The 17228-nt window shown below is 35.5% G+C and overlaps 1 pseudogene; it reads right to left on the bottom strand.

Moving 5' to 3' along the window:
• Nucleotides 1-7388: 7388 nt before the first annotated feature.
• Nucleotides 7389-15554, bottom strand: LOC113305764 (annotated as a pseudogene).
• Between the last annotated feature and the right edge of the window lie 1674 nt (nucleotides 15555-17228).

The raw sequence follows: 17228 nt of genomic DNA on the forward strand, positions 1-17228 counted from the left end.
TAATATCTTTCAACTGTTAGATCGAACTTATCTTGTTACACACAAATGAAAAGTGACTTTATTTAGATATGGGTAACCGTACCTAAACGTGTACACCTTGTTGGCTCAACAATAGTTAACCGAACTTAGCCATATGAACACTTTCATATCAACCTTGTTCACCTTAACACATCTAGTTCAATTGACTCAAATGAAACTAGTTATAGAGTTGTTCAATTTTTTATATTCTCATAGAAGTATACAAGACATAATTGAAGCAAAATCGATTTTTGATTCACTCGAATCAATTCATGAACATTATATCCACGGTTCGCAAAAGATTGCATTCCTTATTTTATAAATGGATTAGTTCATGAACAAACCGATTTTATAATATAACCCACTCATGTATGCAAACGGGTACGCATACCTAAGTAGCCGTACTTGGTCTGGGTTCGCCAGTATGCGAGCGGGTACGCATACTGTCGTACACCACCAAACTCAGTTGAATTCCCGGACTTGAACATACGCCAATATGCATATGGGTATGCTTACTAAGTTCCCGGACTTCAACTAACCAACCAGTACGCATACGAGTATGCATACTATTGTTCCCGGACTTGGAATAACTTGCAACAGTTAGCATACAAGTATGCATACTGTTCTATATCCGATCATGGTTAATTTTTCTAAACTCTCATTTCAATCATTGAAATATTCTTAGAAGACGACAATAGCTGTCTCACGCAAACTATTAGCTTCAAAGCAATTTTCAAGCGATCGATAGATCAATACGAAACATTCTGAGTCTACATCAAATGACTGTCTCACACAAATCATGTAAGATGTTACCAGGAGATTTTCACATGATCATCTTTTGACTTTCGTCAAGAATATAAGATGAACTTGGTTAAAGCGGAAGCTCACCAACACATATTTCGAGAAATATGTAAGCGAGTTAAACTCAGCTCGAAATATCAAATGTGTATAATCGAAGTTTATATAGCAATACGACTTTTGTCTCAAATAGGAGATAGAGTAGATAGTCTTTTGAGTGATAGATGAGTTCAAGTCTCCACATACCTTTTGTTGATGAAGTTCCACAATCTCCCCTTAGTATTTCTTCTTCTTCAATCGATGAACGACGTGAATTCTAAATCTCAATTACACATTCTATCCTAATCCGAGACTTAGATATAAGTAGACTAGAAATCAAGACTTATAGTTTTGGAAACTAAACTTGACAAACAAGATTGAGATAGCAACGCTTGCGAGTTCGACCGAGCAGTACTCTAACACTCATGCACATCATATAAATATTTGTTCGACTCGTGAACCAGATCGGTACCATACTCGTATGCAAACTATTTAGGAAATATGGTCATGGAACTGGGTTAGTATCCAAACCGGTACACGTACCAAAATAGCTATGTGTTACAAACATGTACACGTACCAAAATACATCTATGGACTCCGGAATCGGTCATAGTCTTAAGGTATCCAAACCCGTATGCATACCTGAATAGTTCTGTTAACTCCGTAACTTGGTTTTTGTTAGCTTACAAATCGACTACAGAACTAGAATAGTCCTCTTCCGAACCCTTTTAGGGTTTAGCGACTACAAAGTCTTCATAGGTATTCGTGAAGCCAGGTCCAGTTATGCTTTCTTGATAACTCGCGTATCCTGATCTTGATCGATTGTTGAGTTGCTCACTCGATCAAGATAAACAGAAATCATCAAAGTTCTCTTCGTCTCAAACTTTGTTGATTCCACAAGTTTTATACTTGTGAGGTAAATAATAATCTAGACTGCACTTCGAGTTGCATAAGTATGGATTTTGAGGTTAGATAGACTTTATCTATTGCTATCGATTTCCATATCACCTTGATCGAAATATTTTTGATTGTGAAGGAAATAATATATATATATGTATGATTAATTTGTGGGAGGAATATTAGTTCAAAGTCTTCAATTGAGTTGAATCAACTCTTAGTTGGTGTGACGTCATCTAAGGGAATCAATAATGCGGAGTTCTGCTGCGATTCAAGAGGCGGAAGGAGCACATTTGTACTTTAATCGGTGGGATACCTTTTAGGTCTCAACTACATTCCAGTCCGAAGTTAATTGGTAGTAGGATAGTGTCTGTAGCGGCTTAATACAGTTTGGTATTCAATCTGAACTACGTCCCGAGGGTTTTCTGTATTTGCGGTTTCCTCGTTAACAAAACTTTTGGTGTCTATGTTATTTCTTTTTTCGCATTATATTGTTTATCTTTATAATTGAAATATCACAGGTTTTCCGTTAATCAATCACAGTAGATACATCCGACCTAGTTTGTTGGATACGACTTGATTGATTCTCGGACATTGGTCTTTGGTACCGTGCAAGTAATCTCTTTATGATTAGGTTCACAGATTTGATTTTGTAGACGTTATAATCGCAAAAGAGAGGGAGATAACTCTAGATAATATTCCTTGATTGAGTTGAACTCTCAGAGTCGTATTGAGTTTTGTCCATACATATTGCCTAAGAAAAAGTTGGTGGTGTATTTTGGTACCCCCACGTTTTTCAAGAAGCTTTAGTGGTGGTGGGAAACTAAGAATCATATTATTATTTTAGTTTTCGATTATTGATTTGATGGTCTAACGGTGAAGTTGAACCTTCATAGATCTAGTTTGTTTATTTTGTGATTCTTATTTTCTAATATAAATTTAGTCGAACTAGTTTAAGTATTGACGATTTCGGATCTGCCTTATTGATTCAAGATCTGAAAGTGAAATTATTGATCATCTATTGTTAATAGACTGCGTTATGTACGTGGTTGATCATTACCGGAAATGAAGTTGTTTTTACATGTACTTTCAAGATTGAGGACTAGAATATTTTATTTTGGGTATTATGATCTTTTTGATAAACTTCTTGCATACTTGATTAAATGGGATATGACAAGTTGTCTATCTCGATAGATTTTAAAGCTTATTGTATAGATATGCAATCTATTTAGGTGTTTCTCTTTGAGATTTATTCTGATAGTTTGCAAAATAAGTTTGATTGTTTCGATAGTATTTATTTTAGTTGATTTGACTGACAAAGGAATTCATATTATTATAATGGAAGAACCTTTGTGCTCAACTTATCTCTGATTAAATTGTTGATCTATGATATTGGTAGAGAAGGTATTAAAACATATTAGTCATTTATTTTTTCAGACTAGATCCAAAGGAGTTGAGTTGTTGGAGTCTCCACAACATGTGAATCAACTTGAGATAGCGGACTCTATCTTGGGATTCACATGCATGGACCAGATTGGTTGTACGCATATGGATGCTGAAGGAACTGGGTAATTCAGAGTTAGTTTACTTGGTCTCAACTATATGAAGTTGTTGTAGTTAATTTTTACAACGACTTAATACTGATAGTATCCAATACTAGACTGGGTCCCGGGGTTTTTCTACCTTGAAGTTTTCCTTGATAAAAAAATGTTTATCGTGTGCCTTTATTTTACTTTCCGCATTATAATTATTGTTACAGTTATAATTAAATTAATAGCATTGTACGTTAATCAACACTTGGTTTGATACTATAAATTGGTTCAGATTCAAATTTACGTTACATACCAAGTGTACATCTTTTTTAAGCAATCTCCTTGATAGTTCGTGTATGTATTAGATTACACAATGTGTGTCTTACATATTTGATATCGGAAAGATTATGGTATACTTGGTACCCTCGTCATTTCAATTGGTACCAGAGCAGGCAAACACGATAAGATCTAACAATATGTGTTTGGTGCGATCCAACCTATAAGACTTGAATCTAAATATGGTTTTGAAGATATTTATAACTGATCCATTTAACATACCATCAAGATGTGGTGGCATCAATTTTTCGTGGTGGAAGACACGAATGAAGATGTTGAAACTCTATTTCCAGAACTCTTTCGGAAAATTGATAAATGCCATGAGTATTACAAATCCATAAAAAGGATCTCTGCCAACCTTTTGTCTTTACAGGATGAGAAATCTAACTGACTCTTGTCAGAAAAAACATCATCGACAGCAGTGGCATTTGGTATGCTAAATATTGATCATTACAAGTTTCTCTGTTATGCTATCATAAGGAACTCCCAAGACTACCACCTCTTTGCATCCAAAAATCTTATAGAAAGATCTCAAAGTTTTTCTCTTCAACATGTTTGTTATAACTTTTTTACAAGCGTTTATTGGTACATAAACGGAGCTTGCTCTGTGAACACACTTCGAAAAAAATAAATTTTCCTGGCGAAATTTCATGCTAATTGGAAATAAAAAAGGAATTATTTCTGTCAACGTTCACGTTGATAAAAGGTGGATGCATGCTCCTCACTTCTGCTTCCTTGAAGCATTTGTTCTTTTAAAGGATTTTCTAAAGAATGATCCTAGATATATTGTGAGATTTTTCTGTATAATTTCCCTTATAACCACTCTTACAATATGTGGCTCTAAAAATTTCTTCGTAAAAAACACCTCATGTGTCCAAAAGAGTATTATGAGAAGCCAGCATTCTCCTATGGTGATATTAGAGTAATCATATTTTCGATTATGAGTATAGAATCAATCCTTTGTAAAGGCTCAACCCGAAAATAAAAATTAACTTTTCTAGTTTTAAATCGATATCCAATATTGGAGTTATTTCCTAGAAAACTAGTATTTTCGATTTTAGAACAATTTCCAAATCCCATTGATTTATGAAAATGGGCTTTTACTCTTTATGAAATGGAGCTAACGATATTGTATCTTATAAACAATTTTGTATTAGTGTTCGGAATTGGGATTAGGGTTCTTTGATGTTTTTGAAACTTGTTTGCTTGCTTGTGCCGATGATGGATAAGAGAAAAACTAGGGGTGGAAAACCTTCCGATCTTGCTAATAAACTTCTCTTTAATCCTTTCACTGATGATCTTGACATTGAGAAGATCCGTTTTCCCAATATGATAAAAGATAAACATGAATCCACCTTCTTTATAGATAATTCATGTTTTGAAAAGTATCAAGTTCTCAAAGAAATGGGTTTTATTGCTGAAAAGAGTTTTGATTCAGAAGTTTCGGCTGCAAGCTATGTGAAGTTTGTTCAGGATCGAGAATGGGGAATATTTTTCGATGTTAGCGGATATCACATGATGTGGTAAGAGTTTTCTATGCTAATATCCATAATATTAATCACGGAGATCTTACTTTTGAAAGTCTTGTCGATTGCTATCTTATTCATGTCAATCGTAGTGTGATTTTCGATATCATCAAGTACAATTTGGATGTAATCATCTGATTACTGGTAAAAAAGTTGAAACATCTACTATTTTAACTCCCCTTATTGGAAAAACGATTGTTTGGGAGTATATCGATTACCAACGAGTGAGTTACCTTTTGAATTGAGGGTTTTTAGGAAGCTTGCCAATGCCACCTTATTTGCTAGTGCAAGAGACGAGTCTCATTGGGACAAGGAATTTGCTGAATTTGTTTACTTTCTCTTGGAAGGTGATAAGAAGATTGATCTGTGTGGGATAATTGTAAGTCAGATGATTAAGATCTCTGAGTTCCTCAATGTCTTGGGTTCTTATAGAATTCTTGGTTATCCTTGTCTCATTATTGAACTCTACAACCGAATGAAAGCAGAACTGTTTGTTGATCAAATAAGTACTAAAGTCGTCTTTGAAGGAACAATCAAACAAATGCTTGAAAGACAAAAATAAGCAACAGATTAACATTTCTTCTTCTCGGTCTTTTTTTCGAAGGAAACAATGATCTTTCATTTCTTATTGGTCGTCTTGTAAAACAGTTAAACTGTATTAAAAAACAGATAGCTTTTGCTTCTCGAAAAGATCCAGAAACTCTTCATCGGCTGGTTGATATTTGATAATAAAGATCAGGCATACTACAAGACAGTCAAAGTATATTCAACTCAATAAGTAATCTTTTGATTTATCTTTAATGAATAAACTAATCAATTGTTGATTATCATCAATGTTTGCATAAAGTTTATTCAGACTATTGGGAAATCCAACAGAGGTGGGCAGCAACGATGAACAAAGCGGAGTGAGTAGGGATAAATGCATGGCGAATTTTTCGAGATGTGACTAGGTATAGTTGTCATGAAGTTTTCTTTTGTTTGATTAGGTGAGGAACTCGAGAATTGGGTGTTTCTTCCTCTGTGGCGAAGTTTCTTCAAGTAAGAACCCTCAATTATTTTCTTCCTTCTCTCAAATATTAATCGAGACAGAATCTCTATTTTGAAATCAAATATTACGATTGTCTTCGTCGAAATAAAAATACGGATGATTTTTAAATATACTTAATTCAAAGAAGAAGCACAAAAAGATAGGAGGGTATTTCTAGAAAATGAAAATTATTTGATTTACTCTTTTTAAGAAATTTGGTGTCTTTGTATTACTTTTGAGACAAGATTGAAACTTCAAAAGGTAGAGTGTCACATTTGTTATTTTTTCTTTCTAATACACTACATTTGATCTGTGTGGGATAATTGTAAGATCACAAATCATCTTAGCTAATAAAACATCAAAAATCAAGGTACCAACATGATCACAATTCACAAGGTTTGTTCCACAGATACAAATCAAAGGAATCTACCTTTTCTACCAATTCTACTACCATTCGGGGAATTTAATAATATTGTATCGGGGACAGGTTAAATGACGTTACTTGTTTTGTCTGTTCTTAAAAGATCAAACAAAAACAAACTACACGTAACCACAAATTGTAGAAGTGTATATCGATCATTAAAAGATCTCAGGGTTTTCAATCCAAAAGTAACTATCTAAATTAACTAAACTAAAGTAACACAGGTATCCTGGTTCGGTCGGGATTGGTGTGAAGAAGTAAGAATCAATCTGAATCTGCATCTGTATCGGAGTCTCGCTGGCTGTTATCGGTGTTTTGGTGTCTGTTGTTGTTGTATGTGTCTTGATGTCTATTCCTACTGCTTCCATTGTTCTTGAGGTTGAAGTTGTTGCTAGAGATTTTGATTTTGTTATCGAAATCCGATTTTTGAGTTTCATCACCATGATTGAAACCCATAAGAATTAGAAAATACCCCCAAAAAGTAAATCAAACAACAAAGGAGATGAACTGTAGTACAAACCAGTCGAAACAAGTAAACTAAAACAAAAATCAAAAGTAGAGAATGATAGATCAAACTCTAAGAACAAAGATCTAAAAGAAACAGGAAAGTTGGGGTTAACCCAAAAATAAGATTCAGAAACAACACTGAAGGGAAAATTTAAAGACAAAGCAAATATTAGCAAGGATGCAAAGCTTCTAAGCGGGTTGAAGCGAAGAGAAATTCAGGCGGCTGGAGTGTTGAGTTCTTTAGGTGGGAGGAAGTGTTTTTGTGTGAGAGAGTTTCGAGCCCAATAAATCAAATCATTAGTGATTTAGTGTAGAAAAATAGCATTGAACGAACAATTTTCAGTTTAGAAATTACTACGCTGAAATTCTTACAATAAATGACACGTTGACATTTGAAGCCTTTTTGTAGTATGGGTTAAAAAAAATGAGTAATTGAAAAAATCAATTGTGAAGGCCTCAATTTAACCGCATTTGATCAATCAGCTTTGGTTTGCATATAATAATCTCCAACTGTAGCGAAGTCATGCTCTCCCAGGACCACTTCAACTCCAGGTTGATCCTGGATGCAGTCTACCTTGATCTACAAAATTATCAAATAGTAAGAACACCATAAACACTAAGGATTTCATAGAAGGGAAGAAAAAAATTAGACAAAAAAGGTCACAAGGAATAGAGAACCTTGCCATTTCCGAGCTGAAACTCGGATTTAAGATTTCCGTGGTCCCGAGACAACATGTAAGTATGCAAGCTTTCAGCATGCTTCGCATTTCCTGATCGTTTCAAGAGGGAACATTTTCAATCAGCATAAAATAAAGACAAACATCCAAGAAGGGTGTATAAATAAATTTTTACCAGAGCATAAAGTAGCAATGGCATCTGATTTGAACACCAGGGTTTGCTTCGCCAAGCGAATAACAAATGACAACTCAGAAATATCATGAAAACTTTCTTCACTAATTTTGACCTGTAGAAGAAACAATACACCCCAAAGATATTCATGAATTAAATACAGCCCCAAAATGCCTGCCTAAACTTAAGACAGAATACAAATTTCCCATTGGAACTTTGCAAACTTACAGTATGGGGCGGGGCAATATCCCAAGGAAGCAAAGGAGAACCTAGTGCACCCTTGATATAGGATTCCTGCAATGCAAAAAATAAGATCACTAGTGATATAAATAATAGATAGACAATTGTGAGGAACCCTTAACTGCCATCACATGCTTACCTGTGAGTTAACAACATTCTGGATAGATTTATCATCATTCAATGATTCATAGTACACCTCCACCATATCTGTCGGTTCCAGACCTGCTTTTTTTCATAACTTTTGGATTCTGTTTACAATCTGCAGTGAAGTTCACAAACAATATATTCAAAAATAATTATTGATAAAGAATAAGTTATGGATAAAGAACCTCTTATTGAGAGGTAACAGAAATTTAGTGAATATAGCTAAAAAGTAATATGATTAATTCCTAATGGAGAATTCGGTGGTTACCTCACGTGCAACCATTACAACTCGTGATATGATTTCTGTAAGATAAGGGCACATGTATCTTTTTAAAAATATATATACCGTCTCCAGCGGCATCCATTTCCTTCTCGCCCATGTTCTCTGGACGCTTGAAGACCCGGATAACCTGAAACACAACAAAGTATTCAAATATCTCAGTGTCTTGGGAACAAAATAAGCCCTTGTAGTAAGAAGTCCGGCAAAGCTGAGATGTTCCCCGATCACAAGAGAGTAAAAACCAAAAGTATGTGCAGGACGATAAGATCTGATACCTTAATATCAGTGAGCTTTAGGCAGTGCCCATCAATAGTAACCTCACCAACACTCTCAAAGCTTAAGATGTCTGCCTGAGTCATTGCCTGAACCTTGTCTTTAGCGATTCTCATGGATTTTCCTAGTCGTTTACCTAAAACACTAAATTACACATCCGGATGTTTGAATTAGTACATTCATAAGTAAAATTGAAACACTGAAACCAACTAAAATTGAAATAATACCATTCATAAGTACCTGAAGTCGGGTTCTGCATGCAAAGAAGCATATTTTAGAGGATCATTGCATGGAACAACAGATCGTACATTTAGCTCCTCAAGCACATACTGTGAGGCAAATAGCGATTACACGAGTTGCACAAACAAAAATACTCAAATTGTAGAATGGAAACCATCCAAAAGAGCACCCCCAGAATGGAACCAATGAGTTAAAATGGATGTTGAAAAAACCTAACAAACTGCAGCCTAAGTTTTACGTATTTGTATACTGGCTCAAAAAGAAGCAAAAAACTTTTGAACATTTGCATATACAATACTGACTATGATTTTTATAAGTTACCTCTCTTAGCTTTCCAGCAATATCTTCAAGAAAGTCTGGATCAGGATGAACAACCACCATCTCTCTGTAGATGCCCAAATAAAGATTTAGAGAAAAAGAAGACAAAAGAAAGGAACAAATGAGACATATAAAAGGTGTGCAAACAAATGATCTAACAAGACAATGAGCTTCAGTTTGACCTAAGAGGAGCTTTCAATGGTTTGTTGTGGCGCTCTCGTATGTTACGACCCAGATCAATGACTGTCATCATCCTTGCAACACTGCGCTCAATGCGTTCCTCTCTCTGAAGTACAATAACAATACCAGCTGTCAGAGCAGTTTGTGAGAGAAAAAAAAAGTGCAAATGTGTTTTGGCAATAAAATCATTGATAGCTTAAGTAATTAACATTTCCATGTAGGAAAATACCTTTCCGACTGCCTGAGGAAAGCTACAATAATGAATGCTCTCCTCGGATCCTTCAGAAACCTTGCGCATGTTCTGATACAAAACTTCCGTGAAGAATGGGGTGAAAGGGGACATCACCTTACATGTAGTTAGCAGCACCTGACATCATTTAAAGCTTAAGATATAAGAAAGACATGCTTTAATTGGTACATAATCGGAAAACTAAGTGACAAAAGATATATCCTTCATACATGGTATAGTGTTGACAGAGCTGTCCTGCAGTCTTCTTCTCCAGTACAACCTTTTAGCCTCTTACGATTGAACCGTACATAGATATTTGTGAGATTGTCGATGAACTTCAAGAGATAAGGTACCACCTATCAACAAAACCACAAGACACATTAATCACCTACTTTTAGACCTCATGCACACATATATGTGATTATGTAAGAAATTTTTCATAAGGGCACTACTACCAAGCCCTATCCCTAAAACTGAGTCCATGCCCAAGAAGCTGCAGCATGTCAGGATCCTGAAGTAAGACCCTTTAGGATCCCACTGAATTCAAAAGCTCCTACACTTTCAAGTTTCAAGTTTCAAAATCCAAAGACATCGCATACTTCTAATAGTTTCAAACTTCAAACAATTACGAGACATTCACGTTATAAGAATTTTTAAAGGATACCGTGTATAGCCTATATGCATCCATCTCTTGTCGAACAAAATGAACCAGACTTTCAGTTGCTGAGTTAATCCACTGATCCAACACGTTCGATGACTTTTGGATCGTGAGTTGATCAATAGGAACGAATGGTGCAAGGCCCTCAAGCTCAATTCTTTTGGCATTCTGAACAAGGAACCTATATGCATTATACCAAGGAAGAAATACATTTTTACCTGCGAAGGTCAAAGTCGAAAGATTCAAGATTAGTGGAATCAGTAAAAGGAGAACGACCACACCAATTTACAACAAACTACAAGAAGCAAATTCCGGAAAACAAGATAATGTTCACAAATAAACTTATACTCACAACACTATAAACTCCCTCCCCTTTGAACCGTAACGGTTCCGCGCGCACAACTGGAGAATTAATCAAGTATAACCGCAGTGCGTCCTGAGAAATGGAAAAAATATCAAAAACCTCTTCCACAAAAGAAAAGAAGAATAAACAATCTACAATGCAAGCTTCACGTACCAACGAACAAAGAAGTCGAAGGAAGTCCATATGAACAGCATAGTTGGCATTTCTTGAATCCTAAACGAGGAACTAATGAGGAAAAAAACTCAACTCACTAGGAACAGTAAACAAAGATGTTAGTTACAAGTAAAAAAGGCATTCATTTTACTATATAGGCATGTGAATAAATAAAAGCGATGTCTTCTATGTTGCATTTCTAGTTAGGCTTAACACCATAAATTTGTTCTTTGGTCAAAAAGAGATTTCTAGTTAGGCTTAACAATTAACACTATAAATTCGTTCTTTGATCACAAACATATTTTCTAGCAATTTGGACGTTGTAATTGAACTGGAGTTATATATATGCATTGTGACTATATTCAACAATTTGTAGATCATGCTAGAGCATCAGGTTATCCTCTATCTCCAACCAATACAAGAAACACTAAGAAGGAGGTGTAAAGCAGGATTACTGAATTGGAAAGGACAAAGACAAACCTTAACACCAGAGAGTTTTTCTAGCTTCTCAATGGAGTTCATGACTACTCTTTCCTCGCCATCGTCACTAATCCAGATAGGAAGAGGAGTACCCCAGAATCTACTTCAGCTTACAGCCCAGTCTCTAGCATTTTCCAGCCAATTGTGGAAACGTTTTTCCTGCAATATGACATGGATAAGGTAAATAACAAAACAATAAGCAAACACAAATAGAGATGCTTATGAACATATAAAGGTTTTGACTTCTAATAGAATTGTCTCACCAACGGAAAAGAGATCTACCGACAATTTCACATGGAAATATTTGATCTAGCAACTGACTTTCAATCAAGGTCACTATTATAGGCTCCAAAAGGTTGGGTTTATTTCATTCTTGTATATGTTTCAGTTACATATACATTAACAATATGAATGTAGAATGCACCAACCATATTTGGTCATGTCTTCAAGCTGAAAACCATCTCTTGCTTATGTAAAGCATCTGATAGTCTTTGATCTGATTTACTGAATTCCAATGGCAAATTCAAATACTTGACATGTAATCACAAAAAAGAGAGGGGCTTTGAATTGGAAGAATATTCCAATAATGATGAAAGAATGATCCATTCTCAAAACAAACAAATGGCATGTTTAGGTCAACTCTGTGATAATAGGAAAAAGCAATAAGCTACTCTAGAAAGATAAAGACCTTGACAAAATCAGGAACCCAGTAGGTCTGTTTGTTATTTTCAAGCAATCGGTCCTTCAGCTTCTCCACTGCAACAAACCTACAATAAGAACAGTTCGACTTTAGCTTAGTATGTATACAATAAATTCTATATGCATTAATATCATAAATAGAGAACTACAGCATACTGAACTAAAGCAATACAATTGCGGATTCAACAAAAAGACCAGAATGCAAACAAAACCAAAACAAAAAAAAAGTAAAATAATTAAGGATGGGCCATTCCTTGCAACACTTTTAATATAAGAGAGATACTATTAAAACTGAATTCTAGACTTTATCATCGCAAAATGAAGATAAAAGACAATTTAACGAACACGAATTTACCAGCTTGGAACTGCTCTATAAATAAGAGGAGTATCAGATCTCCAACAGAAAGGATAAGAATGGGTAAATGTCTGAGATTTGACAAGCCTTCCCTTTGCCTGTACAGAAATTGAGAAGTATTAAAATAGGTAAACATATGGAGGTGTGACCAATCCAAAGTTCCAACTCAAACAATACTGCTCGAATTGCCAAAGTAAACTATAAGGTGCAAGGTGAACTGATACATAAGCATCGGAACTGGATCTATGATTTTGTCTTAGTAAGATGAAGTATTGAATTAAAACAATTTGGGACAAAGATTCCCTATATACAAATGATATCCATATACAACATTTTGCTGGGATATTTCTAGTGAGAAATTTTATAATATAATTGATCTAAACAAATAGTAAAAGATAAGCTTAGCTCCATTATACTAGCTGATTATGCATGTAGCACCGCTAATCATTTAAGTTAGTAAAAGTAAAAATTCAGATTCTTGTCAAGGTCATGCTTGGTAAGCAATGCCACCACTGAACATGGCCATGTTCAGATTCTTGTCCATTGAGTCTGTTCATTATCTACAGATTCCCTAGATTTACATAAATGGCTTTTCATACATAAGTATTACTTTCTTTTATATCAGAAAAGTTAAAATACAGCATATTAAGGAAAAAGATATCGCTGGCATGACTATTAAATCAAAAGTTCATAGAGTTGATTTTTCTCATGCTTGCCTTCACAGCAATGACAATGTCTTTATCTGCATCCTTGACGTATCGCCCACAAAAATCAGACACCCTGTCTGTAAAGCACCCATCATCATCAACTGCTACAACTAAGTTTTCTCCCTACATGAGTCGAACCAAAGACAATGAGTAAACATAATCTACCAAGAGCAGAAAAGCAATGCATATGGTTTATCCCTTTGGCTTAGTAGGACTATACAGAAAGTATAGGCTCATACGCGATTCGGATTTGCCAGATCAAATACAGATACCGAGTAAAGTAAAGAAAGATTAAGTAGAACATAAGAGAAGTTAAACCTTTTGGATTATCTGATTTGCAATACAGACTCGATAATCCTCCTCTCCAAATGCAGGAGCACAGTGGACAACACCAGTACCACTGTCATCAGTGACATAGTTGTCCGCTACTACTCTGAATGCTGAACCAGAGAAGTCGGCGAAATAATCAAACAAAGGAATGTACCTACATTGAACAAATCCTTCATAATGTTAGCGATCAAGGGTTTATAACAAGGGGAAAAGGAAGAAAGATGGTTAGGAGGTAAAAAGCTCACTTCAACCCCACTAGCGAAGCACCAGTCATTGTCTCCAACAACTCATATGGTCCAGAGTCAGCTTCCTTCTCGACTTTCCCATTGGATGAGCTCTTGTTCTTAGACTTAGCATTCTTTGGATCTTGACTAGGTGCATTAGGCCCATCTGCTTTAGACTTCTTCATGTCGCTAGGTAGCTGGGATAACCGACATTTAGCAACAACATAGACTGACCCAGACGTTTTGTTGCGTACCTGTTTGTTATTGCACACCCAGTGAGATAATCCACAAACGATAAAACAACAGAAATAAATGCCATACACTAAATCTCTTGTTATGCACTAAAAATATAACATTTCTCTCTCTATGTAAAGTATTTATTGTGAACAAGTGTGTATGCTTAAGATGCTCCTACTTCTTTTCGAATTTAAAAGACATTTTCTATGTTGCTTTATGGAGATCTTCTCTTCTCAACAGTTAGTGTTAGACAAATCAGTTCAGACATTATCAAAAATTCTAATAGATACGTAGATGTAAGATAAATGTGAATGGTACAGGAAGAAACTAAATACGCAGCTGAATCTTCATCTAAGCACTAAAAATGGAACTATTATCCATTACAATTAAAACTGCATTACACTGACCTTTACATAGTCGAACTTTGCATTGACACATAAGCAAAGATTACTAGGAAGAGTCCATGGCGTTGTTGTACATGCTACAAGAGCAGCATTATGAGGATCACCAATTATGGGAAAAGACACCATGATCTCAGGATCGGGAACATCCTACATTACATAAGAAAGTGAGAAACCCACCGCTGTATGGCACTTGTAATTGGAATTAGCATGTTTCTTTTATTAAAATAAAATCTATATAGGACAATAAACTACTCATTGCAGCTACATGACATTATGATTAGTACCTTGTAATTGGAATTAGCTTCAAAGTTTGAAAGTGGAGTTTTGCAGCCAGTACTGTATGGCATCACCTACAGGTTAACAAGTGATAATTAGCACCGGTTCCAATGAATTAACTTTCTACAATAATACATAACGAAAACAAAGCTATTAATACAACAGGTAGAAGTCTGATACCTTAAAGCCTCTGTAAACCAAACCCTTTTCATACAACTGAGAAAAAACCCGCCAAACGCTCTCCATGAAATTGATATCCATCGTTTTATAATCATCAATCCATCTACCCATTCTTGTAACAGTATTTTCCCACTCACTAACATATCTAGTAACAATACTTCTACATTCTTCATTATAATTACCGATATCCAAATTCGAAACATCTTGTCTTGTTTTGATACCCAGTTTCTGATCAATTTCGTATTCAACTGGTAAACCATGACAATCCCAACCAAATCTTCTAGTTACATGATGACCAATCATAGTTTGATAACGAGTAACAATATCTTTGATTGTACCAGCAAGTAAATGACCATAATGAGGTAACCCAGTTGCAAATGGTGGACCATCGTAGAAGACGAATTCTGGTAGATTTTCTGTTCGTTTCAATTGATTTTCAAATGCTTGGATATCTGACCAATACTTTAGAATCTTTTCTTCTTGTTTTGGGAATGAGAAATCTTTTCCTTCGTTCACCTCCTCCATGGTCGATTGAATCTGGAGGAGAGAATTTCGATTGAGATTTTTAGGGTTAAGGTTTCTTTTCCTTCGTTCACCTCCTTCACTCTTCTGTATCAGTTTTTCAGTTTTTCAAGTGCAGACAAGTTGAGTTCTATTTCACTTCACTTTCGCAGGGGGGTTTATTTAGTATTCAAGGTAGGGCTGAAATATAAAAAGAAAAAAACAGGGGCCGCAACTTATCTAACCACTTTTATTTATTTATTTTTAAAGAGTGTTACACTAACAAATTTAAACGCCGACAAGGTAAGGTCCAACAACGTACTACTACATTAATCGAACAGGTTGTCGTGCTAGTCTATCAACGAATCTCACGAATATCCTAGCCAAGAGAGCCGAAGCGGATGGGGGCTGAAATTGTGTCACAAGGGGGGCAAACTAACTCTATCTTCCATGTTAATTTCTGCAATATTATGCCATTGGGGGCTCGAACCTGGGACCTTCTGGAGCGCATGAAACTTTGGGAAACGGGGATGACCAGCTGAACTAGGTACCCTTTTTTTTTCCTTTTTTGGAAAGAGTAGTTACTTTTATTAGTAAGAAATTTCTCTAGAATAGATCGCCCATCAAATCATTCATTACAATTACATCAAGGAAAGTTGGACATGAGTTATCCTCGACAAATGTGTTTACATCTCCTCCTATTTGTAGTTGTTTCTCTATTGCATAATTTTTCAGTCGAGTTGCAACTTGATTCTTTCTTTGTATGTGTGTGTGAACGTTGATTCTTCAATTTGCTGTAGATGGTGGTGTATCTATTTTATCATGTTATGAATGATCCATGGTGCTTGGGTGTTGTCATTCTTTATTAACTGCTGCAAAGCAGCAGAGTCTGTTTCAAAACAGATTTGCCTTCATCCTTGTGCAATCGTCATGTTGGTGGCAAGCAAAAAAGCGCATGTTTTCAGGTGTCGTAGTTACTCCGATTGGTGAGGTTATTTCCATCACCACCGTACCCCTGTTGATCCCAACAAATCTATCATGCACGCGTTATTTCTGGTAGATCTCCCGGTTGGCCTCTTCTCCGAGACTTGACTTTAGCAAACTAGAAATCAAGATATAGTTTTGTGAATCTAACATTGACAACTAGCTTGAGATACCAAAACTTGCGAGTTCGACAGAGCAATGCTCTAAAATTTATACTGCCAAGTGTGTCTGTTGCAGAAGGCATCTCAAAGAATTCCATGAGTGGCCATAAGAGTACGGGCGGTAATTCCAGTTGCCACTTTACTTGTGGACTTCGTTTATCCCAAAGTGAAAAGCGGATCATCATACATCAGCGCAATAGTCAAGACGATGTTCAAGTAATTAGAATCTGCTTTCAATGATAACCTGCTAAAATTTGGTGACTGATGGGTCGTTGTTTTACTTTCTTCTTAGAGGCGAGATATTAGATTGATCATTTTATGCTCTTGTTGACTTTCTGTTTCATGTTCCTTAAGGATCCATAAGTGTCTAACTTTGCGGGTAACTGAAAAACATGAACGGTGTAAAGTTCTTTCATTTCCACTCTATAGAATTTTCGTTGCTAAAACATAGACTACTACCAATCATTTACTTTTTTTAAGCATAACAAGGATTAATCAATAAAAATTTATTATTAATGGTGCAAAGTCATTAAATTATTTATGTTATTTCAATGTATTTTGAATTTTCATTAGTATGATAATGACTGTATATTCAAACGAATACATTGGTTTCACAAATATGCAGATAATGACCACACGTCTATGAACAATTGTTCTTCCT

The sequence above is a fragment of the Papaver somniferum genome, chromosome 8 (genome assembly GCF_003573695.1).
Source record: "Papaver somniferum cultivar HN1 chromosome 8, ASM357369v1, whole genome shotgun sequence".
In the NCBI taxonomy this organism is placed as follows: domain Eukaryota; kingdom Viridiplantae; phylum Streptophyta; class Magnoliopsida; order Ranunculales; family Papaveraceae; genus Papaver; species Papaver somniferum.